At 51.7% G+C, this 27,605-nt stretch overlaps 1 long non-coding RNA gene across 1 annotated transcript; it reads right to left on the bottom strand.

Annotated features, from left to right (window-relative positions):
• Positions 1–27,221, bottom strand: LOC110340978. The gene is made up of 4 exons (XR_002382835.2): positions 27,069–27,221; positions 25,474–25,633; positions 24,816–24,966; positions 1–626 (listed from the first exon to the last, which is right to left on the bottom strand). It is a non-coding gene; the product is annotated as an uncharacterized LOC110340978 (long non-coding RNA).
• Between the last annotated feature and the right edge of the window lie 384 nt (positions 27,222–27,605).

Raw genomic sequence — 27,605 nt, 5'->3', positions numbered from 1 at the left:
TAGCAATGGAAATAATTTTATGGTTGGGGCCCACCACAACATGAGGAACTGTATTAAAGGGTCATGGCATCAGGAAGGTTGGGAAGCAGTGGTCTGGAAGAAACTGGGGATATGTGTCTCTAGAGAGCTCTGGAACTGCCTCGAAGAGACTGGGGTTCTGGCTTGTCTTTCCTGCCCTTTCCTTGTGTTGTGTGACACTGGATGAGTCCTCTCCCCACTCTGGGCTTTCAAGTCTTATCTATCAGAGGTGAGCCTGGAGGTCAGGAATCAAGTAAGGTCGGGTAGGATGACTCTCAGGTTCAAGGCTATGATACCAGTTAGGCTTTTCCAAATGCAGCATCCTATGTTCCAGGAGATGTAGGCCTGGTGGCTGAGGCAGGGTCATCTGCAGCCAGGTCCCCAGCAGAAGAGTCCTTTGAAGAATGACCACAAGCTCATTGGCTCTAGCTCTCTCCCCTCACTCCTGGGTGTGGCTATAGGACAGGATATCGGAAGTAGTTCAGCTCTGCCCTGATGGTCTTCATGTCTTTGAATCCAGATCATGGTAGCTGAGCCATCAGATTCCTCTACTTCTTTAAGACTTTCACAGGCTGCTTCTGAAATGTATCAGAAGGACCCAACCCTCCCTGAGGACACAGAGTTAGAGGTTAGCATTGTTAGATGCTGCTAAGAATGGTAACTTAATAAGACAGACATGGTGCTGCACATCACCAACAATAGCATTTGGACAGCAGGAGTGGGGTGGGAATTTGAGGTTATTCTTGGCTACACAGAGATTTTGAGGCCAGCCTGGGCTATAAGAGATACTGTCCAAAACAAAACAAACAAGAAAACTAATGTTAATTTACTAAGTATTTGCTGTATGCACCTTTTTCCCCTTTGGGTTTTGTTTATTTTGTTTTTTTGTTTGAGACAGGGTCTTTGACTCACCTAGAGCTCATTAAATAGACCAGGCTGGCCAGTGACTTCCAAATGCTTGGATTAGAGATGTGTGTGATGCTCAGCTGAGATAATACGTTATGCTTTTCAGGCTGAGCTTGAACCCACTGTACATCTGAGGATGACCTTGGTGTTAGTTCTCCTACCTCCATCTCTCAAGTGCTGATGTCACAGGCATGCACCCCATTCTACGGTTTTTATGGGCTAGGACTCTGCCAACCAGGCTACATCTCTGCGCTCTGCTGTCCTTTTTATGAGATGGGTCTCATGTAGCCCAGGCTGGCCTCAAACTTGCCATCTAACCAAGGATGACACTGAACTCCTAGGTCCTCCAGGTTCTACCCCCTGTTAGGGCTATAGAAGTATGCTACCATGCCTGGTTTTTTTGTTGTTGTTGTTGTTTGTTTGTTTTTGGTTGCTAGGGATCCAACTCAGGCTTCATGTATTCTAGGCAAGTGCTTTACCAACTGAGCTATGGTCCCAGAGCCCTTTAGTACTTTAAACATGCAAAAGCTACCAGGAGTAGGGTAATTGTTGGCTCACTATAATCGCTGACTCTCCCTTTTTGCCGGGGTACCTTGATCAGGAAGCTGCAGACCAGACAGCCTCTTCTTTGTCAGTCAAGTCATCATGGCAGCAATTCAGCTTCAGTGAACACTCCATGGTCAGAGGAAGCTCTGCTCCCCAACCATGGCAGCCTCTGAAGTCCCTACTTGTGCTTCATAAAACCCTGCCTTAGTCATGACTGTTCCAAACAGCCTGTGCAGCTACAAGGCCGGATGGAGTCTAGGTGACCCTGCCCACCCTACAGTTGTTCTCACTGCAGGGGAGGGGAGCTTTTTAGTGAGTCAGCAAAAACTCTGTAAGTGGTGTTCATGTGAAGCTTGGATTGGTGGCACTAGAGGCCATGTGTGCATACACAAATAAGGCTATGATTGGCAGGATTACAATCCATGAACAAGCATGATGCCTCCCTTCTGGATACATATGTGGGCTATTTTCCACAGTTACGGTGTTAGCCTGGGAGGCTTCTGTCCTGTATATTACTCCCCTTACAGTGTTGGGGACACAAGGCCCAGCAAAGAGTTCCCTTGGCTGGTGTTTTGCTGACTTGTGATCTTTGTCATGGGTAGAGCAGGTTGGACTGGTTCAGAAGGGAGAAGACAAGACCCTAGAGTGTTCTACCTCAGCAGCAACAGCAGAGGAAGACAGCTGTGGAGCACAAGAGTAGTTAGGGCGGAAACTACAGATGGCAGAGACGCAGGAAGATGAGAAACTGCCACGTGCTAAGACAATGAGATCCGGTTCAGTACTCATCCCACCGCCTCTGGCCCAAACACCCAGAGTGCTAAGAGTCTGGGTAAAGCCAGAGCTGTAAGCACCAGTTGTGGCGACTTAGAGCAACAGTCTTTGGGGTTTGCACACACAGTCCAGGAGCCACTGGCAGTGGGGCACTCTGGCTGTTTGGGGGGGCTGTTCTCTGTTGACAATCTCTACCTGAATAAAGCAAGAGGACCCTCAACCAGCTATGTGTGACACTCTCTCGGGGACAAACGTTGGTGAACAAGCACTTTTCGGCCACAATCAGCTGAGCAGGACCCTAAAGTTCAAGGGCAGGCCCACTCCCACCTCCTTCATCCAAGATGGACTCTTTGAATTGCCTCCCAAACACAAGATCTGGCTGAGATCCAAGGGGCGTCTTCCCGAGTAGCAGGAAGAGGCAGGAAAGAGGACTTCTGCTGCTTCAGGGAACTGGTGGTCCCATCTGAGCTAGGAGTGTGAGACTCTCCCTCCAACCCCCATATTTTCTTCCTCTCCCTCCACCCCCCCCACCCAGTGAAGGATAGAATCACACCAAGGCAGCAATGGATGTCGCCTCACCAGCCAGAATACAAGTAGATTGCGTGCATGCGTGTATCAGCCCACCCTGCATGCCCTCTAACTACAGAATCAGACCAGGGCCTGGGGCAGACCAGAAAAGAATGCTACAGAACACCTGTTCCCAGAGAGCCCCAAACCAATAGCAAGAACGGCATGAACAAGGCCACCTGACCTGAGACAGAGAAGGGTAGGCAGGACCCAGGGGACCTAAGGTCCCTCCCCCGGCAAAGAGACAAGAGTAAATCTACCCAGGGAGTGGCACAGGCTGCCCTTCTCTCCACATTTTAACAAAGAGTGACCAGGCAGAAAGAATCCTTAGGGTCATCTAGGATGGGCTCCTAAGAACATGTGCCTACTCTGGATACCCAGTGGGTGACATGACCACTAATCACTCGGGACAGGAGCGGTGAACTCTGAGACTGCCAGGAAGACTTCTAGAGAGAAGAGAGCTTCCCCAAGGCTTTGGTATGGGTCCAGAAAGGCGGGAGCTCAAGTGAGGAAACTAGGAGGTGCGAGGTGAGGGTGGAGACGAGCTACTGACCATGGTACCTGGCAGGCACAATAGCTAAACGAAAGGACTGGAGCAGAGGAAGCCAATGCTGGCAGGAGTTCGCCCCGGTTGCTGCCCCCAGCATTTTATCAGTCAAGGTCTGTCTGCCTTGCTTGGCAAGCAGGGGTCACCCTAGACCCCCCCCAGTCTGCTTCTCTCCCTTGTTCCACAAGAGGCCAGTCAGGGAGCTACCTTCCCAGCCTCATTATATCTCCAGTGTCCAAATTTCTTTCCCTCGTTTTTCTTGCTAAGAGACAGCTTTTAAAAATGAGTCCCTGAGCTCAGCCCTTTCCAGCCTCGTTAATTTCGTGCCCCACCTCATTTGTTCCAAGGACCTACTTTCTCCTCCCAGCTGCCGCCTTCCTCCCACCGGCTATCTTCGGGTTTCTGCTCCGTCCTCGGTAACCTTGTGCGCCACTTAGAGTGCTGCGTGTGTTTCTGTCTGCCAAGGAACTCTGGATTCAAAGGAACCGCAGAGGTCAGGCGTCTGCTCACATCCAAACCCTTCCTCACACCTGAAATCAAGATCCCTTTTCCTGCGTGCCAAGCCCAAGGTGATCAATGCTGGTCCCTACTGCATTCCTGCAAGGGCAGGACGCTTGCTAGCCACATGGCCTGCCTCAGCACACGGTGGCTTTCACTAAGCCTGGCTTCTTCCAGAAAGACAGGCTGCTGGAACTTTAGCATGCTCCCTTGACATGGTTCCCTCTGAGTGCTCTGTCTGAGCCTAGGCTGCTGGGGGTGGGGTAGGGGGGCTCACATTTTCCTTGGTAATACTTTAGGGATGATCAGGGCAGGGGACCAAGCACCAGTTGCATTACAACTGGTACCAAGACACTCATTCTTGCCCCTTCTGCGGCCACTGCACCAGGGAATAGTAGGAATTTAGAAACATCTTTCCTTTTTGAGCTGGAAATAGCCTCTGGGCTCTCCCTGCTCTGGAGGCACTGAGAGGAAGGAAGGAAGGCTCCCTTTACTGAGACAGACCTTCAAAGACCCTTGACAACAGCCAGCCCTCCCCAGCCTGATGGCATTCACTGTCCTGTCCCCCACCCGATTCTCCACTCCCTCTCCAGAGGTAGTCTGTCCCCATCTGAGGGGGTGGAAGGCTAAAGAACAATAAGACAGTTGTCACATGCTAAAGATGCATGAGCACCTAGCACAAGCATTGGCCTTGCTCTGGCTGGAAGTCACCAGCAGTCCGGTCCCAGAGTGTGTTTTCTATAAACGTCCCTTGCTAGTGTCAGAATGACTGACTCTTGGGCCCTGATGGTGAGTTTAGCATTTGCTGAATGTTGAATACGGTGTTTTCTCTTGAAAGTCTTTAGGAACCTATGGGGGCTTCTCTTGGGAGGGCTGTCCCTTATAGGCTAGTAATGATAAAATTTCTTCCTGCAATAAACATTATCTACCCCCCTCTCCTAATGTGTCAATGACAAAACAAGGTACAATTTCACCAAAGCTCACTTTGGGGAACCAATGTGTATTTGGCTTATTTACAAGCAACTGGTGGATGATTACAGGCAGGAGCCTGTGTGGCCTTAAAGAAGCCATACTGGACAGTCTTTACCCATCATAGATGGCTTCCCCCCCCCACCCCCGTGGTTGTGTAGATGGAATCTTCTCCCCTAGTCCTTCAATGCTTATATCATTAGTGCTTCCCAGAGGCAATGTGCAGTCAGGGTAGAATTGCATGTGTCTGATTGGGAGGAATGACCAGACACACAGATTCCTGACCTACAGGCCCCTGACCCACCCAACCCTCCTTCTATAAAGGAATGTCAACACTCAACAAGCCCAGCCATGATGGTCTTTTGCAAGAGTCCAGCTGACCTGAAGATGGTGTCAGTTTGGTTCAGAGGATGGTCCCACACAACACTGCAACCTCTTGTCCTCCAGCTCTTATGTTCTTCCCACCCCTCTCTTCTAGAAGCATCCACGGTCCTTGGAGGGGGTGAGGGAGATATCTGACTGTTCTCCAGCTAAGGACAGAACCCTCGTGCCCTCTCGACATTGGGAAGTGGGATATTCCTCCCACTACAAAACACGAGTGAGGAAAAGGATGAAAAATGGGAAACTATCCAAACAGACTGACTGTGGTGATAACCTACAATTGCAAACACAACCGTGGAGAAGCACCTTAGCCACTGCGTCATTTAACGAGGCAGTAGCTGCTGCTTCTCTGCTGGAGCCTACGACCTTCCCCAGTTACAGGGTTTTGTCCAAGATCCCAGTTCCCAGTACCTGATGGGAATCTCCCTGAGGAGGCCCTACGTCCAATCAAGAAGTTGGTTTTATATATAAATAGAGAGAGAGAGAGAGAGAGAGAGAGAGAGAGAGAGGGAGGGAGGGAGGGAGGGGAGGGAGGGAGGGAGGGAGGGAGGAAGGGAAGGCGAGAGGGGGGAGAGGGAGAGAGGAAGGGAGGGAGGGAGGAGGGAGAGAGGGAAGGCAAGAGAGAGGGGGAGAGGGAGAGAGAGAGGGAGGGAGGGAGAGAGAGAGAGAGTAGAGGGAGGGAGAGAGAGAGAGAGTAGAGGGGGAGAGAGAGAGTAGAGGGAGAGAGAGAGAGAGAGAGAGAGAGAGAGAGAGAGAGAGAGAGAGAGAGAGTAGAGAGAGAGAGAGAATAGTACAAGCAGGTGCATCTTGCCAGGCACCTCCATCATGAAGCACGCTGGACCCAGCAACCTTAGTAGCAACTCTGGAAGGCACTACAGGAGCTAGCTTGAAGGGAAGAGACACTTTAACTCACTCTGAGCCTTATTTCTCCCACTTCTGCAAACAATGCAGGGCCTCGGCATATGGAATATAACTGACAGCAGTGATGGCAGCCTTCACTAACCCTCCCCTAGCACTAGAATTCTCTACAAACTTTATGGCTTCTGGGAGCCCCTGTTTCCATTCACACAAGATACCCTCACTTATTCTTGAGCATTTGAAATCCTGGGCTGGTGTAGAATTCTTCCGCTTAGCACCCGTGCCTATCCAATCATAAAATTCCCATGAATGCTACAGCTACACCTGGCCTTTGTACCCTTGGTAAACTAATTTCCCATGCTTGCTCTTTGTCACGCACTCCTGTTGTCTTTCAGATGGGCTCCCAAACCTTCCAGACACTCAAAGGTTGGCAATATGCAGCCTGGGTAACAAACCCCTCTTCCTGAGGATGGACAGGACAGCTCGGCATCCCAAACTGCCATTCCCTTAACAAATAGTGGGGCAAAAAAACAACCTTGGGGAAGCACTCTGAAAGCTTGTTGTCACCTGTTCCCAGCACGTGCCTGGTGATTATTGAAGTTCAAAAAAGAAGATCCCACACTAAAGTCAAAGCTAAGGTCTAACACGGCACTGAAAGGTTCCATCCATTTTTATCAACTGCTTCCTCAATGGATCAATGTTGGGTAGCACCCCACAATTCTCGGTCCTTCTCCCCAAGCCTTTTCACTTCAGTGGTCTGGAGCTCTTCTAGGGAGTCCCCAGTGTTTCTCCGCTGGATGAACCTAGTCGGGCTTGCTCGTCAGCTCTACCCTATTAGGACCGAGAGAGAATGAGCCCCCTCTCTTCTCTGCCTCACCCGCGGGTTACCTGGGTCCCCAGAGACCCTGGGTTGGCACTGTGGCTGTGGCTGTAGCTGTTGCCTTTCCATCTGCCACACCTGGCTCCTGGGGGAGGCCCTGGCATCCCCACACCTAGCATAACCTTTGGCAGGAGAGATGTGCAGCCTGTTTAGCCTGGTGTGGAGGTGATAATTGCCCATCCCCAGGACAGGCATAATCATCCTCAGCTGTGTTGTTTTATCATGGATGCCTTCTGTGAACTGTTTCTCAGGTTGTAAAGCCTTGTAAAATCTCCTTAAACACTCTGGCTTTCTTTCCACACACCCCCCCTTAGGAACTTGGGTTCAACACACATCTTTTGCCATTTGCCTTGGAGTAGCCACGACAGAGGCCTCTTTTCTCTGCGTTGCCTCCCTCTTCTCTCTAGGTGGCTCTCGCTTTACAGACACTCTTTACACGGCGGTTTAAGCCCCCAAAGTCTTTCCTACTTGATAAAAATCTCGTCCCACAAAATGACCCTGCAAAGCTGCTAACACTCCATGCAAGCCTGGCTGTCCTCACCGAATCTGGTTCCTCACGTCTCTGATGAACACCGTCCTTTCCGGTGACCTGGGCTTCAGACATTGTTTCCCTCATACCTAGACCCGCAGGCCAGCCACATAAGCCGCTCCTCAAGCACCCACAGATAGAAAGTGCCTAAGAGGACTGGCCTACAGCCCTGGAGGAAGCAGGAGGGACCTATGCTCCAGCCACATACCCAAGCTTTCATTCTTCTATTTGGTTTTGCACTGTTGACACTTGCTTTTTTGTATTGTATGTGTGTTGTCTAGTCTGCATGTGTGTCTGTGTATCATGCGCCTGCCTAGAAGAGGCCAGAGAGTACTGAATCCCCAGAACTGCAATTACAGATTTTTGTGAGCCACTCTATGGGTGCTGGGAACTGAACCCAGGTCCTCTGGAAGAGCAGCCAGTGCTCTTAATGGCTGAGCCTTCTCTCCAGGCCCTGCTGTTGTTTTAAGTCAGGGTCTCAGAGAGCTCAAATAGCCTCAGACTTCCTCCATAGCTGAGAACAGCCTTGAGCTGGTTGTCCTTGCCTTGGCCTCCCAAGTACTGGGTTCTAGCTTATTCAGGGTGCTAATCCAAACCAGGGCCTTGTACACATTCAGCAACACTATACTAACTAAGTCACAATCCAGACTCCATTTTTTTGTTCTTGTTGGGTTATTTTGTGTTTTCTTTTTTTTTTTTTTTTTTTTTTTGGTTTTTCAAGACAGGGTTTCTCTGTATTGTTTTGGAGGCTGTTGTCCTAGAACTCACTCTGTGACCAGGCTGGCCTCAAACTCACAGAGATCCACCTGCCTCTGCCTCCCAAGTGCTGGTATTAAAGGCGTATGCCACCAACGCCCAGCCAGACTCCATTTTTCAAAACTGTTTTTCTTTTTGGAGACAATCTCATGGAACCCAGGTTAGCATCAAACTTACTATGTAGCCCGGGATGAAAAAATTAATTAAAGTTATTCATTTATTTTACACCCCGACCAAATTTTCTCCCTCCTCACCATTCTTTCCCTCCCCCAGCCTCTCCTCTGCCCCTCTAAACCAATTCACTCCTTCTCTTTCTGTTCAGAAAGGGGCAGGCCTCCTATGGGCATCAACAAAGTATGGCATAGCAAACTGAGGTAGGACTAAGCTTCTCCCTTTGTGTTAGGACTGGGCAAGGCAACCTGTATGAGAAATAGGTTCACCAAAGTCAGCCAATGTATTAGAGACAGCCCCTGCTCCCACTATTAGGAGCCCCACAAGTAGACCAAGCTACACAACTGTCACACATATGTAGTGGGCCTAGGTTGATCCCAGGAGGAATGCCAGGGATGACTTTTAACTCCTCATACTTCTGTCTCCATCTCTAGAGTGCTGGGATTACAAGCGTGAGCCACCATGCCCAGCTACGCACTCCCATTTTACAGAAAGGAAAAGAAAATCTCAGAGAAGGAGGGAAGGTAGTAGGGAACCTGGTCTACTGCCACCAAGGTCTAGAGGCTCCACTCATTCCCTCCCATGTCGGCAGGCTGTATTACTGGTCGTACCTCTAAGTGGCAGAGCCGGAGTTACAATGACTTGGGAGGGGTGCACTCCCACAGGGCACTCTGATGTAAGGTGACCAACCCATCCTGGTTTGCCTGGCACTTTCCAGACTTCAGAAGCCACGCTCACAGGCTGCTGGCAACACTTTAGTCCCAGGAAAAGCACAATAGTTATTCATATGCTGTAGCGGTCTTGCAGTGAACTTGTAATGGTAGCCACACCCCCTTAGGTGTGGCCTCAGGCAGAGGAAGCAGAAAGAGGAAGCTTGAGGCAGGGCTTTCCTTAGCACTTCCTTTTCTGGTGGGTCAGCCAATCCGGTAAGAGGGCTAAGAAGCGCTTCCAAGGTTCTTTGTATTTTTCTGTGTAATTGTTCCCCAATAAGCACCCACTTATCATTTATCTCGGGTCTAGTGAAATAATTACACCCTTGCCTTCACCATGCTACCCTTTGATAGACACTCTCCTTGGCTTCCTAGAATGTTGGGTGGCAACAGAGCCTAGGAGTAGGGATGGGCGGTAAAGACCACATTGCAAGTCTGGCATGTAGCTCAGCTGGTAGAGTGCTTGCTTGGAGTGCATAAAGCCTGGGTTCCATCCCAGTACTGCAGAAGCCAGGTGTGATGGCAAAACCTATAATCCCAGTACACGGGAGAGAGAGGCGGGGACAGAAGGGGAGAGTGTCAGGAGTTCTAGATCGTACTCATTTACATGGTGAGTTTGGGGCCAGCTTGGGTTGGGTTGCATGAGCCCATGTCTCAGAGAAAGAAAACCATCAACCCCTACGCTTGGCTCCCCAGCTGCTATTTGAACACCTTACTGCTGACTCGTCCTACCACCTCCCATGATTCCATTCAAGAGCAGCTGATAGCTGGCCAATAGCACTTTCCTTGGCCACTGACCCCTCCCCCATCTCCACCTCCAGGTTCACTGCACGATTTTTTTTATCAAGACTTCCATTAACCCTTGAAGACTCCGTTCACAGCTCTGGGCCACTTGGGCCAGTTCTTTGCAGCAAGTGACATGTGCCCTCCATAAGCTGGTGAGAAGCAGAGAGTGAATACCAGCACACGCCTGACGGCCACTGCCCCTCAACTGCTGTCACCCTCACCCCTGCTTGACCCCCTAGGAGACCCTCTCCAAATCGCTAGGGCCTCAGCTTACTGAGAGGAGGCAGAGTTGGGAGTCTGGGAGCAGAGGCGTGGCAGGTGTGTTACAGGCACGTGTACGGCTCCTGTCACTTGATGCTGGCCTACCACGAGGGGTGAGGAGACTGAACATGTGTCCCTATATTTTACTATGCCTGGGCCCAGGTGACTCTGCTCTAAGCAGAGACTCGGACAGAGGGTTGGGACAGCATGACCTCCTGAGCTCACTAGCTAACTGGCAATTGGGGGTGTCCTCTCCCCACAGAAATTCTTCTCTGCCCTTTCTGCTTATCTGAGTCAGAGTGGGACCCACAGAGGGACCTGATCTCTGTGCATGGGGCCAGGGCGGAGCTTGTTCAGGCTCCCTGCTTTACGAACTCTGATGCTCAGTAGGGGTTAGGAATTACTGGCCTAGCAATGGAGAAACTAAGTCCCAGATAAAGAAAAGGGACCCTGGGTCATGCTGTCAGAGGAAGAGCCAGACGCAGGACCTCAGTTCCTGGCCCTGACCTAGAAATGCCCTCAGAGGTCCTGGGTGCCCTGGGATGGGCCAAAGGCCCCTGAGGAAGGCAGGGTGTCGGAGGAGGGGTGGGGCTTGGGGGGAGGAGCAGGTCCGAAAGAGGGGAGGGGCCTGGAGGAAGGGCGGGGCCGGAGGGAGTGGCGGGGCCAGCCTCCTCTGTGCTGTGTGTTCAGTTGCCTGAGTCCCAGATAGAGGCAGCCCTCCCCATCCCAGTGTCCCCAGACTCCTCCAGGCAGTAAGCCTGTCTTATAAAAACCCATGAAAGCCCTGGCTGTCAGCCACAAAAGCCTTCTTGGTCCTGTGCTCTGGACGCATGTGGCTCTTAGCAAAAGCAGGAGTCAGTGAGATGCAGCTTTCAGAGGCCCTGTAAATCTATCCGAGATATTGTTTATCACTTCCCGACATGCCTCTGTAAAAGCCACTCCGCTGAGTTTACAAATTATGGAATTCATTCGATGTTGGGGACCTGGCTTCTAGCCTGGGTGAATCCAGCAGGCAAAGACAGGGGCCTGGGCTCAGCTCCTGTCTAGCTGGGCAACCAAGTCAAGACACAGGTTTCTTCCTCTGCCTCTCTATCTGTAAAATGGGGGTGCAGGCAGCTGAACTAATGAAGCCCTGGATGTGCAGAGCCTGCTCAAGGCTTGGCACAGACAAGGTGTCCAATAAAGGTGGACATGATGGGTATTAGGTCCTGCCTGGACTAAGAGCTGGGTAAGGAGCAGGGTGGGTAACAGATGCACAGCTAGGGGCCCGGGACTCCTAGCTTCCTCTTGCACAATCCTGTGACAGACCCTTCTTCCGGATCAAGGCCAATCCCACAGAGATATCACCAGCATCTCCCTCTTCCTCTTTCCACACAGCAAGCACTAGATAAACTCTCCAAGAGGCACAGCTAGACCTTGCCTCTTTAGTGCTTAGAAATGCAAGCCACCCATGAACTGATCGGTTAAGCTTCCCTGGCTCTTACACTGACAAGGATTCCTAGGCGGCTCCCAGGTGATTAGTGATGTCTGGCTTTAGAGCATGTAGGCCAGCCTCAAGCATGATCTCACACTCTGCCATCTCTCAATCCTACACTTCTTACTCACAGATTGGGAAGCAGACACCAGTGAAGGACAACGCCAGACCAAGAAGTAAGAAAGGGCAGCCTGCCCTTCCCTGTGCATCCCCTATGGACCATACAGACCAGTGGCCATGACACATGAGATGCTGGGTTTTCCGTGGGTTCCAATTGTTTGAAGGGGGTTCTGAGGTCTAGGGGCCACTGGGCTGGATCTGGAGACTCAAACAGCAGGAACAACCCAAGGACAAGTCTCTGGGGCTGCAACAAGGCAGACCTGGGAAGCAGTCGGAGTGCGAGGCTGGAGGCTGCACCAGATCCATCCATACTGGGAGTTAAGATTACTTGCATGCAGAACTTTATGGCTATCACCTGCCAAGGCAAACGGGTCATCTTGTGGGAGGGGCTAGAGCCCCAGTGCCCTCCCACCTGAGCAGTGCTGGGAATTCCCAGGGTAGTTGCAGACCTTCAGCCTCCAGCAGCTGTTGGGAGGCACTAGGAAAACCAAAACAGCCATCTGCCTGCCCAGTCTATAAAGGAGGAAAAATAAAGAGGGAGATGTCCTGCCTGGAGGCCATTCACTAGCGTCTCTTCTGGGGTGGATGAGGCAGAACCACCGTGCAATGCCCTTTTCAGTTTGCATCTAGAAAAAGGAGTGGCTATCCTCTCCTGAGTGTGCCCTCCTCCTCCCCAGCATCCTCTAGCCCATCTACTATAGGCCCAAATTGATGGGGGAGGGTTACTCCCATCATCCCCCCAACCCCCACCACCCACAAAGGTGGGAGCCCTTCTTCATAGACTTAATCCAGGCTCCGAGCAGTTGTGGGTTCCGCACCAGGAGTGTGATTTAAAACCTGCTTCTGCAGCCTCCTACTTCCAGGGCCTTGGGCTCCCCAGGCGCTTGCACTGGACCAAGGACTCGCATGCCGAGCCTATGCATTGACGCGGTGATAGCCTGCATCTCCTTCGCGAAAAGTTGGGGTAACAATGAAAGCACCTCCCTCCAGGGAGACTGAGGGCAGTGGGGTGGTAAGCTGAGTGTCTGGAGTCACACTGTTTGATCATCCTGAGCCCTGTTCTAGCTCTGTCAGCATGATACAAGACGCTGCACAGTCTTAAGAGGTACACCATGCTGTATCTGAGGCAGGGGTGGAGGAGGTCGGGCTGCCCTAGTGAGCATTTGGGGATTGGGTATCCAAGGCTTGCAGATAGAGGAAGGATGACCAAGGCTTTTGTTTCCAAGCAGGGTTTTGTATGAGTGAAAACTGCGAGGTGGTTGGCTGAGGTATGGGGCTAAGCTAAGACCCCATCCCAAAGGCCAGGCCTGAGAGTTTTGCCCCTGAGCCGGGACTAGCCTGGCCACCCAGGAGCCCATCTCTTGAATGGGTGTCTCCGCAGATTTGTTTGTTTTGACTTGTGTAGCTCAGGCTGGCCTTGATCTCACAATCCCCCTGCCTCAGCCTCCTCTAGCGCTGTAGTCACAGGTGCACGCTGTCATATCCTCCGGCTTCCTTGCCATCTTAACCTTGTAATCTCGGGGCTTCAGTCGAACATAAGTTGCTGCAACCAAGCAGGGAGAGGTTAACCTACCACAGAGCAGGAGAGCCTCAGCCAAGCTCCCCAGCTCTCCCGCACAGTAGAGTGGCTGTGAAGATACTGAGGAAGGCAGGGTTGGATGAGTAACAGCACGAATGCCCTGACATCTCCGTTCCTTCCTCTGTGGCCCGGGGTGGAGACCATTAGGAGATGAGGCTGGTGTGTACAGCACAGCCAGCTCCAAGCACGCTACGCACAGTGAGCACTGCAGAAGTTTTCCTTATATAGGCGAAGGCCTTTGCCCTTCGGGGAATCATGAGCTAATTGCTTCCCCAAGGTCGCCTGTCACCCCCAACTCCTGCAGGAGCCACAGGTCAACCTCTAGCCCCTGAGACTCAATCACTATCTAATAACACCCCGGGCTCTGCAAGCACGTGCCTGGGCACAGAGTACGTGCACACAGGTACTGAGAGTAGATGGTACAGAAAGTCAGGCTGCCCTGGCTTTGAAAGTGTCGGCAGATATCTCCGAGTTTTGTTTTAGAAAACAAAGTACTCAACCGGGCGGTCGTGGTGCACGCCTTTAATCCCAGCACTCGGGAGGCAGGGGCAGGCGGATCTCTGTGAGTTCGAGGCCCGGCTGGACCGATAGCCTCCAAAACAATACAGAGCCCTGTCTCATAAAACCAAAAAAAGAAAGAAAGAAAGAAAGAAAGAAAGAAAGAAAGAAAGAAAGGAAGAAAGAAATGTACTCATGGGTGACACATGTCAACGTGAGTGTCCACCCACCTTGGTGGCAGAAATAGGAGGTCACACCTGCTCAATGGCAGCCCCCATCCTACCCCCAGGAAGATGGGAGCTCCCCCTCAAGCTGTTTGCAAAAGGTCTGGGGTGACAAGCTGGTTCCTTCCCAGAAACATGACCTGTTCCCATCAGTCCTGGGAATCATGAGCCCTCAGTACCCAGACCAAAGCAAGCCAGGGAATGTGTCTTGTTTCTAGACTGGGAAATGCAGGGTCACCAGGGACTTGAACATCCCTCTTAGGACCTCCATGTCTCCAAAGTTCCTCCTGTGGTCCATTCCCCTCTCTCCCTCAGCCTAATTCCTTCAATAAGCGTTCACTGAAAGTCTGTTCTATGCTGGGTGGAAAGAAGCCCAATAGTCTCCAACCAGCATCAGAGGGACCTGGCCCCAGCCAGTCACCATGAAATCAGCTCTGAAGTGGGGGGACCTTGGATGAGGGCACCCAGCTGGAAGCTTGTGACACGGGATCCAGCTCTGTTGAGCCAGGATGTGGTATGTCTCCATAGATGAGTGACTCTGGATGATGTGGGGTCCAGGAAGGTGCAGGAACAGAGTGTGTAAGGACCCGAGGGTCAGAGAACAAGGAGTAGGCATGCTAGGTGCAGAGGGGTCAGACATGCCTCCTGTGCTCGGAGCAAGGGGTTCACACTCTTCTGGACCCCCAGATCCCGAGTCCCCATCCCAGCTCTCTATACTCATGCACAGGGTCCCCCAGGCTGCCTGTGACTTCTGTCAAGAAGGTACTAAGGTATCTGTTCAGACTCACCTAGAACCCTCCTATGAGGTGTCCCCAAGCTACACTGCATGCTCTATCTCCACCTATACAGCAGCCACTGTCAAAGGGACATCATAACCACTGCCACCACCTCCCATCAACCGAGACAGGCAACACTTGCCCTGTGTCTAGCAACTTAGGAACTTGGCAGGGATCATAGGCCTCCTTTGGGATAAAAGGGTCTGGTCAAGGATAGAGCCCCTCTCCCATCCTCATGTCTCCCTAAAAGACACAAAGCAGAACTTGAGGCCTGGAACCTAGGAGCCACTCTATCCCCTTCTGGAACCAGACATAAGCTTCCCTAGCCCTGACCCAAGTTCCCATCATCACCTCTTCCAGAAGACCTGCCCTCTCTCTCCATACCTATGATTTCCTTGTCCCCATCAGAGATCAAGCTCAAGACTTCATTCATTGACAAGGGTCCGGGGGTCTGGATGAGACCTCTGAGCCTTAAAGGAAGCTGGCTCAGGGGGCAATCACAATGGAAGGTGGGCTCGGAGAATACTGCCACCAAAAGGAGCCTTGCTCCTACAATTTCAGATAAAGAAGCAGGGGAAGGAAGGGAGATGATGTCCCCAGTCTCCTGTCTTCACTACTGAAAGTGTCCCATTGGTCTCGTTCTGCTCAGCTCAGAAGAGAGAAAGACCCAGAGAAAGGTGACACCCGAGTGTCACAGGAAGGAGATGGTTCATAAAGCGGGGAATTTCTCCCTCATCTATCACCCATGCCAGCCAGTCCAGAACCCACAGCCCTACCTTATTTCCCACTCAGCTGGAAGCCCCACCCCAAGACAGCACCAGAGCCCAGACCTTTGGGGTGGCCTCATGCCCACCCATGGGCAGAGAAAACAGTGTCCACGTGGATGTGTGTGACTTATGGCTTTAATCTCCCTGATAGAAGGCCTTTAAAGATTATTTCAGGGATGAAAAAAAATAATCCTCGGTAATGAATCAGAGTCTTAAGAAGCCGATAAGCAGGCGGGAAGCTGGCGGGGCCCGAGTTCCTGATTTAATTAAAGTCTCACGGATACTCCCTGAGACAAAATCCATGGAGGCCATCAAGGTGATAAAAAGACTCGAAGTCCCTTTAAACCAACTCACCTGCCTCGTGAATCTTCTCTCGGATAGAGAGGGTGGACAAGGCTACATCTTTAGGGACCCAAGGAGGGATCACCGCAGATAGCCTGGCTTGGGGCTTGCTAAGAGGACCTCTGGGGGACTGCAGGTGCTACACACACACAGAGCTCGGGGGCAGAGGCAAGTCAGAACCTAGAGAAGGCGGGGAAACAGGCCAGATTTGGAGCAGGGGGCTGTGTGTTGGGGGATTTTTCGCCGTCCCTCACTGGGACTCAGTCTCCACACCTGGTATCTGCCAATGAGAGAAGAGAATGGGTACCGAGGAAGTATCTGAGAGCTGCCCTTCCAGATCCAGAATCGTGTGGCTCTTGGTTAGGAAGGTGAACAGTGTCTCTCTGTAGGAGAGTTCCTCTCTTCCAGGGTTGGCTGGGCACATAAACTATAGCCAGCCCTGCCTCTAGGTTCTGCAAAGGCTCCGCAGAAAACCTAGAAGGGCTGGGCCTGGAAGGATGGAGGGAGAGAACAGTGGTTAGGGCCTCTGTGTCCTCAGCTCTAGCCCATCCTCCTAGAAGATGGACGTATGGACAGACAGACGGACAAACAGACAGGTGAGCACGAATTGACATTGGCAGCCCTCAGCCTTGACAACAGGTTAGGACTCTGGGCTGGTTATAGGTGTGTGAGTGACAGTGACCCATATCACTGCTGTGTGTGGTTGGATGAATTTCAGATTTATTACATCTGTCCCAAATGCTGCATTTATTTGCCACCTCTGGCAGCCCTATGCTTAGGTCCCCATGCCTGGTCCAGAGCTGCCATGTAGCCAGTGTGGCTGGCCACCCCTTGGGGACATGGCCCTGGAGCCTCTAAACAACTGGTGGGAAGGTAAAAAGAGGAAATTCCATACCAAAACTATAGGCTGGGATGGGCCAACCCTAAGCAGGGTTCCTGCTCTGAAAGTCCTGGCTGGATCCTAGACTGCCAGGGCAGACAAGCACTGGCTGCCACCTAGTGGTCAGAGAGTGGGAATGACGGGTTATGGCACTCAAAGCTGCAGAAGTGTCCTATTGGGTGGGTGGGTGCTCGTTAATATTTTCACCCATGTTACAGAAAAAAACTAAAGTCCAGGGTTACAAATTCACCGGGCCTGCTCTCCCCTTGGAACTTAACAGGCTGCTCAAACTTCAAATGGACTCTTATCCCTAGTAACGTACTCTCCCCAGCTGGTCAAGCCAAAACACTTGTGCTTATAATCCCTTCCAACCCCTCCCTCCAACACAAAACCCAATTCACCACTGTCACTAGCTTAGCCCCTGATCCCAGAGGACACCCAACATATTCATCACTTGGGGCTCATGGCCAAGGACAGACAGAGGCTCCCATGCTTCACACCTGGACCTATCTCCAGGCCTCCTGATGCCATGGAGGACAGAGGTCAGGAACTGTACACCTTGTTTTGGGAGAAGAGTCTCTCAACAGCCTGGACCTTGCCAGGCTAGGCAGGTTATCCAACCAGACCCAGGGATCCACATGTCTGCCTCCCCAGAGCTGGGGTTGCCAGCGTATGTCACCATGCCTGGATTTACTTACATGGATTCTGGAACTTGAATATGACTCCCCATGCTTGTGTATGCAGCAGGTTACCAGCTGAGCTATCCCCCCCCCCCCGGAAGCAGATCTTAAACAGCAGGTGTCACAGCTCCTTATTGCTGGGCTGAGTTGGCAGCCTCAACTGGGAAGGCAGAACTACCATATTCTAAGGCCACAGAGGGCCACCCCCGGGAGGGAGCCCAAAGATGACCTTCCTGGGTGAAGAACGAGGGGCTGGGGGGGTCGGAGGGAAGGATTCTCTAGGAGGAAGACGAAGCAGGAGAGCCCACCACTGGGATCACCGGGGGCGTTACCATGACTTTGCAGGACATGGCCACAATCCAGTTCATTCCAAGAGACACCAGGGCAGGTGAAGGGAGAGCCCTGGGCCTGAAAGGTAGCAGAGGGTGGGATGTGCTGGCCCTGTCTTCAAGAGCCAGGCTTACCAACGCAGCCCTGGCCCAACACCCAACAGGAGAACAAGGAACCGACCACAGCTACTGGATCTGTTGCTGAGCCCTGTGAAGCGCTGAGGCTGGGAGAGCCTTCTCCCACAGGGTCCTCAGCTAGGGAGGAACTCCAGCCAGCCCATTCAGGGCAGAGGGTCCCGTGTAATGGCCATGGGAGTAGAGCTGGCCAACCCAGAAGCAAGGGCTTCACCAAGAAACTCAGCTGTCCTGTGTTCCAGGTGAGGTCACCTCTCATTGTGGGGGAGGCCTTGGGAGCTCCCAGGAAGCAGTTTCCAGGGGGATCCCAAGGAAACCTTCAGCTCCCTGCAGGGAAATCTGGGAAGGCTCTCCAGAGGAAGGACAGGGGGAACAGCAGGTGCACTTTGTCGGAGGGCAGGACCATGTTTGCCTGGCTTCTACAGTACCCACCCTCAGACGGGCTCTGGAGGAAGGCATTGAGGGGCAACAGAACGTGGGGGCCAGAGGACTGCACAGCCAAACAGGAAGACAGCTTCTCAATGGCATCCAGATTGTTGCAGCCACACTCTACACACACGCGCGCGCACACACACACACACACACACACAAATCCCTGAGAAGCCTTCCCAGAGGGCTCCCACAGAACTCAGGAAGTCAAATGTCAGAGGTCATCAGGGGCTGGGAGGTGGTGGGTGACAGCATTGGGAACACTCTGGCATCTGAGCTGGGGACACCTGGAATTCTTCTCTGCCTTCCCCTCCCCTTAGTGAGCCTCAGTTGCTTCATCTGCTAACAGGGCACACGATCCTCCATCTCTCCAGAAGACAGGTGGTCAGGGGCCAGGCCTGCCAGAGGGCACCTGGGATGGCTGGCACTGAGTCAGCCCTTCGATGATGGCCTCACAGCCTTCCAGGGGAGGAAGCAGGAAGGGCAGGTGTTACTTTATGCTCCTCCCCGAAGCCACAAAGGTCCCATTGTTTGCCACCCATTGCCTTCCTTGCTGGCCGGGCAGGAATGGGATGCCTCTCCCTCCCTCACCCACAAACCCACAGAGGCCAACCTCCTGTACCCTAGGTGCTCACTCTCCAAGGAATTCCATGTTCTTTGCTCATCTCTGTTTGTTCCCATTTAGCAGAAGGAAAACTGAGGCTTCTTTCCCACCATTAAAGGGCTAAAAGGTACCAAGCATGGTGACACATGCTTGTAATGCCAGCACCAAAGAGGTGGAAGCAGAAGGATCAGAAACCTAGGGTTACCGTTGGCTAGATAGAAAGTTTGAGGCCAGCCTGGGCTATATGAGGAGATATAGATAGATAGATAGATAGATAGATAGATAGATAGATAGATAGATAGATATCTCATTGGGGTCTGATCTCTGCCCCCCCAATATTTCTCAGTAATGAAGATGCCTCTCAGGTCATGCTCATCAGTTCAAGAAAGCCCAGATCCATAGGATACCTCACAGATAACCACAACAAATAGGTTAGCCCAGGTTGGCCTGAACTCACCCTGTACTACAACATACATGAATTCAGGCTAGCACAGCAACACAGTCATCTCAGAATTTAGGAGTAACTTGGAATATTCACTAACCCAAGATAGCCTAGAACATGCCTATAATCTCAGAAATTGAGAGACTGGGACAGGAGGGCCATGAGTTCAAAGCCACCCTGGAAGGAAGGAAGGAAGGAAGGAAGGAAGGAAGGAAGGAAGGAAGGAAGGAAGGAAGGAAGGGAGGGAGGGAGGGAGGGAGGCAGGCAGGCAGAGAGGGAGGGAGGGAGGGAGGGAGGAAGGGAGGGAGGGAGGGAGGGAGGGAGGGAGGGAGGGAGGGAGGGAGGGAGGGAGGGAGGGCAGGTGAGCAGGCAGGTATATTGTGTACACGTGGAAATATCGATTGTGGCAAGCATGTCGCCACATATATACACAGGAAAAGATCACACCACTCTCAGTAAATGTCTGAAAAAGCTGTCTGTCAAGTTCACCTCAGTAAACAAATTAGCTGTACTTGCACCATATTTTGAACATTCGGGAAAGACCAAGAAAGAATTTACAGCTACCTGCTGCATTCTGCTGGAGTTAATTCCAGCCAAGGTTCTGTATGAGAACATGATCCCTCTGAGCATGCTCAGTGCCTCCTCCCACCTGCCTTTCCCAGATGGGGCTTCCCAGGAACTGGTGTGCCTGACAGTGCCCTCCAAAGCCCGCAAGGGAGCAGTAGCGGTTTCTTGGCTCATCTGTGGGCCACACTCTCATCTGACATCTTTTTACTCCTGTTTTGTTTTCATTTTGTTTTTTGTTTGGTTGACTGGTTGGCTTTGTTTTATTTTTTGAGACAAGGTCCCCTACATAGTCATGACTAGCCTTGACTCACAGAGACCCTCCTGCCTCTACCTCCGAGTACTGGGATTAAAGGTGTGCACTGTCACGCTCGGCCTTGTTTTGTTTTCAACTGTTTATTTAATTTTTTAGATTATAATATTATATCATTTCTCTCTTCCCTTTCCTCCCTTCAAACCCTCCCACATGCCTGTCCTTGCTCTCTCAAATGCATGGCTTCTTTTTTCATCAGTTGTTAGGGGTGTGTGTGTGTGTGTGTACATATATATTCCTAAAAACATAAACACAACCTGCTCAGTCTGTATAATGTTACTCTTAAGTGTGTTTGGCATGTCTGTTGTCCTTGTTCAGCTCCTGTCTGGCGGTCACGCTGGTGGGAATTTAGGGATGTAACTTCTGACATCACTAGAAGACACATTCCCACAGCAAACTAGCTGATCCCTTTGCTCCTACTGTCTCCCCTCTCCTGCAGTGATCCCTGAGTCAGGTGCAGGCTGTTTTGTCTTTGAGACAGGGTTTCACTGTATAGCCCAGGCTGGCCTCCATTTGAGAAACGCCTTCTGAGTGCTGGGGTAGGCACAAGCCCAGCCTTCATTTACTTTTATGATTATCCAATGAGATAGAGGGAGAGGAAGCTTCATTCTCCTGTGTCACAGAAGGGAAACTGAGGCGGGGGTGGGTGAGGTTTGCCTGACAGCACAAATCACACTTCCGACGGGTCAGGAATAAACCCGGGGCTGTCCCAGATGTGCATGCAGTCTTCTTGGTCTTCCCCTCTGCTCAAGAGCTGTCTGTCTCTAGAGTCTCCAGAAAAGGTCCCCCTCACCGAAAACATTCCAAGTTCAAGATTTGTCTGTCTCTACCTGGGCCTCCAGAAAAGGTCCCCCTGACCAAAGACATTCCATACTCAGAGCCCAGGGAGCCTTAAGACAAGGCTGAGAGACTGCAGGAGGGAAATAAAGACTGAAAAGCATATCTGTCATCCCACACTTGGGATGTTGAGGCAGGAGGATTACCAAGACGTTGGTGGCCAAGTTCATCTCTACACATCAAGCTCCAGGCAGCCAGGGTTACATAGCATGTCTAAAACACACAGGGTGGAGAGGGGAAGACACGAAAAAGAAAGCGCATTTGTAAGGCATGGAACCAAGAAATCCGAGAAATGACTCAAATCCAGAATACCGAAGGGGCGGGGCTAAGGATGTGTCTCAGTTGGTAGAGTGCTTGCCTGGCATTCGCAAAGCCCTGGGTTCCAGCCCCAGGAACTGGGCTTGGTGGCATATGCCTGTCATTCCAGCACTTGTGAGGGAGGGGGTCAAAAAATCAGAAGTTGAAAGTCACCCTCTGATACGTCACTGGAGGCAGTCTAGAGACAGACAGACAGAGACAGAAAGGAAGAGCAGAGATGCGATAATAATATTTATGGTTTAATAAAGATTGCTTGAAAGATGCGAACGCAAAGCCAGCCATACTAGCCACAGCTATAGAGCCAGGCAGTGGTGATATACACCTTTAATCCCAGCAGCCACACTAGTTAGCCATAGAGGCTGGGCGGTGGTAGTGCATGCCTTTAATTCCAGCACTAGAGAGGTACACGAGACAGGAGCAGGGTCTCAGGGCTGACATTTAGTCTCCAGCCACATTGAGGACAGGATTACCCCAGCCTTGTAAGAGCTCTCTGGTGGCTTGACTGCTTTGCTTTTCTGATCTTCAGCTTGAACCCCAATATCTATGTCTGGGTTTTTATTATTCGTGTTACAAAGAGAAGAGAAGGGAGAGATATCAAGGAAAAAAATCTTGCCCTAGCAGAACCTGCAGGGGCTCTCAACACAGGACAGTATAGCTATCTAATAAGTGCTTTCAACACCATGGACAGTCAAGGAAACAAATTAAAGCAGAGAAGCAGCTGTGAGACGCCATTGTGTTCTCACAAAACAAACAAACAAACAAGAAACACAAAAACCCAAATGCTGCCTCCAAGTGCAGCAGGGGCATGTAGAGCAATGGGAACTCCCTTGCATTTCTGGTGGGATTAAAACCAGTAAGCAATAGTAATTGAAGTACATGACTATGTGTGATCCACTCATCAGCATTTACCCAATGGGAGGGAAAGGAAATGGCTGGTGAAGGGCATACTCAGAAACAGTCATCGAAGCCATACTCGAGGTAGCCATCAAAAGGAGAGCAGCCCCAATTCCCAACTCCCATAGAATGGATGCATAAACCACTGTGCGGTCTTCTGGTAAATACCGCACAGCAATGAAAAGAACAAACGACAGCCCTGGAAATGAGTCTCAAACACTGAAGGAAAGAGAGTGCAGAAGTGAGAACAGTCTCAGCTGTCTCCTATGGGAGGGGCCAGGTCTGAGGCAGGGAGGGGTGAGGCAGCTGACAGGTGACAGAGTCCCTCAGGTTGTGCTGCATGAGTTCCCTAGTTCATGGCCACAGGTCAGCATCTAAGTGCACTTCTGATGGCCCCTGGCAGCCCCACCTCCTCCTGAGGCACTGGCCTGGTCCTTCCATCCTCTGCTGGTCCTCCACTCAGACTATTAGATCCCTGCTTCTTCTCTCCTATCAGACCTGGCCCCTCCCTACTCCAGCTCCACACCTCCCTGCCCCAACAGAGACCCAGCCAGCTGATTTCACCCATCTTGGTGGCAGTGTAAGAGGGTCAGCAGGACCCATATGGGAGTCCCTCATGGAGATTCCTCCCAACTTCGTAACCTGGAGCCTCCTTGCTCCCATCTGGGCAATATTATCAGCAGTGCTCAGGCTCCGGTTTACCCAGGCATGTCTCCAGCCCACACTCCACTTGCACAAAGAAGGCCCTCTGCAGCCCTCCACCCATGCCCAGCATCCCATGCTCCTGTGGCAAACCAATCCATTCCAGTAGCCTCCATCTTTTTTTCCAAAGGATCCAGCCGATTACCACTCCCCCTGCATCTCCATCCCTGGGTCCCTACAGTTCCCCTGACAACCTTTCTTTTGAGTTCTGGAAAGAGGCAGATGCAGAGGTTGGCAGAGGGACACCTGGAGAGATTCATCATGGGCACCCCCTCTTGGGACTGGATGGACTCAAACTAAGCTGTGCCTGGAATGGTGACCAGAGGCCCATTGTATAGCCTCTCTGAGCTGCTGTCCATCTCTAAGTGGGAGTGGGGGTGACACCTCATGTTTTGCATGGATGCTCTGTGATGTGAGAAGGTTGCCCAGCCCACTAGTAGCCCAAGAGTCTTCATATACTCTGGAAAGACGACAACCGGGAGACAGAAGGGACTCCAGCCCCTGAGCTCACATTCAGAAAGACACACTGTCTTAGTCAGTGTTCCACTGCTGTGTGAAGAGATGAGACACCATGTCCACAACTCTAATCAAAGAAAGCATTAGTTGGGGCTGGCTTACAGTTTCTGAGGTTTCCTCCGTTATCACCATCATGGGAAGCACGGTGGTACACAGGCACATAGGAAACTGGAGAAGCAGATGAGAGTTCTACACCCACATCCTCAAGCATCAGGAAGAGAGAGAGACACTGGGCCTGGCATGGATGGGCTTTTGTAACCTCAAAGCCCACCCACAGAGATGTGCTTCCTCCAACAAGGCCAATCCTACCCCAACAAGGCCACACCTACTCCAACAAGGCCATAACCTCCTAATCCTTCCAACAGTGCCACTCCCTAAGCATTCAAATACATGTGCTTATGGGGGCCATTCTTACTCAAATTACCACATGCCCCGGGGGCAGTTGAGAGTGAGGGGGGAGCCCCTGAGGCCAAGTCACAGCAGGAACCAACCTCTGTCTCCCAGGCCAGCACTCCTGGGTCAGAGGTCACCTAAAGTCACTCCTGCTTCCACCAGGGCACCTATGCTGTCATACAAAACTAGACACAGAGGAGGGTAGCACAAGCCATCAACACAGCTCCACTGAGGGGCGTGGGGGAATGCCCTGGTAGAGCTAGGGGGCACCTGCAGGAGGAAGGCAGGGGCAGGAGGGTGGCAAGCCTTTGCCCATTTCCTCCCGCTATGTTAAACTGTGATTACAATGTTACTGCAGCTGTGACACCAGCTCCGTAGACTCCAAGGGGGATCGAGGTGAAGGTCACCTGAGTCAAGGCCCCTAAACAGGCTGCCCTGAAAGCTTCCTCGGATCTTTAATGCCAACCGGCCGCCCTGTGGATACTCAGCCCAGCCCCTTGCGCAGGTGGGGTCCCTACTTACAGCCCTACTTAATGAAATCAATAAAACACCATGCAAACCTGGCTGAGGGCCAGCGTTTTTACAGCACACTGGGCGGATGACCAAATAAGAGCCGCTGCAGGACAAGGGAGGGACAAGAAGGAGTGGCTGAGAACAGCGGATGGAGATTAGTGGAGACCGCGCAGAGACAGGGTGAGTGTCAAGGGTCTCCGGTATCTCTTTCCCTCTTTCAGGCTGCCCCAAGCCCACACTGTGACTGCAAGAATGACTCCGCTATCAGTTTCTGACACCACAGTGAGAAGCTATGAAAGGCATAGTGAGAGACTAGACAAGACTTCAGGTACCTGGATCTCCCTCGAATTGGAGATGAAGAAGCTGGGGCTCTGAGAGGGGTGACAGTCACAAGGTGGTACTCATCAGTGTCATGGCCTCCTTGGTACTCAGACTTGCTTCTGATAAATCTCACAGTATGTGTGAGACACCAAAGTGTACCACCTAATAGAAAAGAAAGACTTTCTTCCTCACAGGCTGGCCCAGCAACTAACTGGGGATCCCTCAAGGTCTCTCTTCAGTGTTTGGGGCCCTGGGCAGGGTGAGGCCCCGAGGAAAACCTAAGCAGATATCCTTGGAGACAAGTGGTCACAGCTCAGCTCTCCCACCATACTGGGGGAAGGGGCAGCTGAGAAGCCCAATCACCAGGGGAGGCTCTGGGTCACTACAGGCTCAGAATTCAGAACCATATGTGGCTTTCTAGACTTGTCACTCTAGGAACCTCCTTGACAGACCTGAGAACTGTGAGAGCCACTATAGACACCACCAACTTGCCAGGAACACCCCAGGGACCAGTCATGAGTAGGAACTCCCTCCATGGAAAATGGGACTAGCAACAGTGAATGTCCTTCCCGGCTGTAAGCCGAGTGTGCTGGGATCCTCTCAGAGACAAAGCCAAAGAGGGAGTGATGGACGGCCCTGAGACCACTTGCCACCTGGGCTGCAACACACCTGGAGCCAGGGACACCTCACTGCCACCTGCAGAGCCTTCCCAGCACGTCCTCCTGATATTCCTGGACTCAATGAAGTGGCATTTTCTCCTGTACCCTCCACCTCGCCCAGAGTAGATTGAGTCTGAGTACCTCCACGGGAGGAACAGGAAGCTGTCATCCTGTACCAGGAAGTGAAGAAAGAAATGAGACAGTTGGGATAGATGACACAGTTGGTAAAGTGTTTGCTTTGCAAGGATGAGGACCTGGGTTCAGTCCTCAGAAGCCACATAAAAAATGTTAGGCATGATGCTGAATGCTTGGAATCCCAGTACCAGGAGGCAGAGACAGAAGGATCCCTGGGGTTCTTTGATCAGCTAGTCTAGCCTACTTGGCAAGCTCTAAGCCACTCAGAGACTCTGCTCAAGAAATACACCTGAGGTTGTCCTGTGTCCGCTACAAGCATCTGTATACCCAAATGCATGTGCACACAAAAAATAAAAGAGAACAATCCCAGGGCTGGAGAGATGGCTCAGAGGTTAAGAGCACTGTCTGCTCTTCCAGAGGTCCTGAGTTCAATTCCCAGCAACCATATATATGGTGACTCACAACCATCTGTAATGCGACCTGGTGACTTCTTCTGGCCTGGGCAGAATACTGCATGTATAATAAATAAATAATTATTGAGAGGGAGAGAGAGAGAGAGAGAGAGAGAGAGAGAGAGAGAGAGAGAGAGAACAATCCCATAGTCCATCTTCTACCCTGACCCCAATCCCATAGTCCATCTTCTACCCTGACCCTGGCAGACACCACTAATCAACCACAGAACTCTCCAGCTGAGCCTGATGCTGCCTTGCCAGATCTTCCTTCCCTTGGCTGCTCTATGCAGCCCATCCACTTGAACTCTGCAGTAAGCCCTCAGAATGGGTTATCCTGCACACTTGAGGGCTAGGACAAGCCTAGGAGAAGAATCTGGAGCAACGGGAAGAAAAGGTGTGTGAGGGGCAGCACTGCATTGTCAAGGACTGAGATGTGTTGCCATACCCCAGGCAGCTAAAGAAAGCCCCGTGTGCCTAAAATTCCAAGCCTAGTGGGTTAGGCCTGAGTTCTGTGGCTTCCTGCACTGGCCCTGGCCAGGTAGCCAGAAAATACGCAGCCTCTGTTAAGGATTCTGATGGCCCTCTGAGCAGCAGGGCAGGAGCCTCAGAAACATGTACCATCTCTGACAGCTCAGCCCCTCGGGAATTATTGCTTTCTCCATCCCATTTGAGCTGTGGCAGAGGGATGGCCTCCAGGGACATATGGCCCCCATCACTATGCAGGAGATACCAAGTTCAGAATGGCCAGGTCATATTTCAGCCTTTCCCTGGGGCCACCCCAGCCCAGAAAGAGGGAGACAGTTCAAAACCTCTCCTTCTCTACAAACTCTGGGTGCAGGAGGCTGAATCCCTCCCTGGAAGTCCTGTGGAGGAACCCACCCCAAGTTCCTGGGCTTTTTGCAACCACGCCTGCCTTCAGAGCCTGTCTGTATAAGTTACTTTTCCCAGGACTGTGGCAAAACACCTGACAAAAAAAAAAAAAAGCAATTTAAGGGAGAAACCGTTTGTTGTGACTCACAGTCTGAAGGAGATATCCTCTCAGGGAAGGCACCACAGCAAGACGAGGAGGCAGACAGACACAATGTATCTGAAGTCAGGAAATAGAGAGAAACAAATGCTGGGTTTACCCAGGATGACAGCCTATAGGATGATGGCCCACATTTGGGGCGGGTCTTCTTGCCGCAGTTGACCTAATGAAGATAATCCCTCACAGGTGTTCCTAAAGGCTTGTCTGGAGGGGGGCGTGGCCTAGATCATAGCCCCCACCTCTATCAGGAAGTCTGCTGGAATTTATCACCAGTACCCAATGGCTGCCTTAGGGTATCAGGAGACCAGTTGGTGACTCTGAACTAATGATAACCTGCTGTGGGTCTAAGGAAACTACTCCTCTATCTGGGCCTCAGACTTCAAGAGAATCAGAAACCTCTCCTCCCACAGGAGGCCCTGCACACTGTAAAGAGGGTCTCCTGGAGGGCAAGAGGATGAAGAGTGGGCAGAACCACCAGCCTGAAGAGACCCAGCAACGGCAGGGTGAAGGCCCGGTGCTGTGGGCTGG

This window comes from Mesocricetus auratus, unplaced genomic scaffold (genome assembly GCF_017639785.1).
Source record: "Mesocricetus auratus isolate SY011 unplaced genomic scaffold, BCM_Maur_2.0 Super-Scaffold_100027, whole genome shotgun sequence".
In the NCBI taxonomy this organism is placed as follows: Eukaryota; Metazoa; Chordata; class Mammalia; order Rodentia; family Cricetidae; genus Mesocricetus; species Mesocricetus auratus.
Note: the sequence above shows the minus strand (reverse complement) of the source record. Positions and strands in the feature narration are given on the sequence as shown.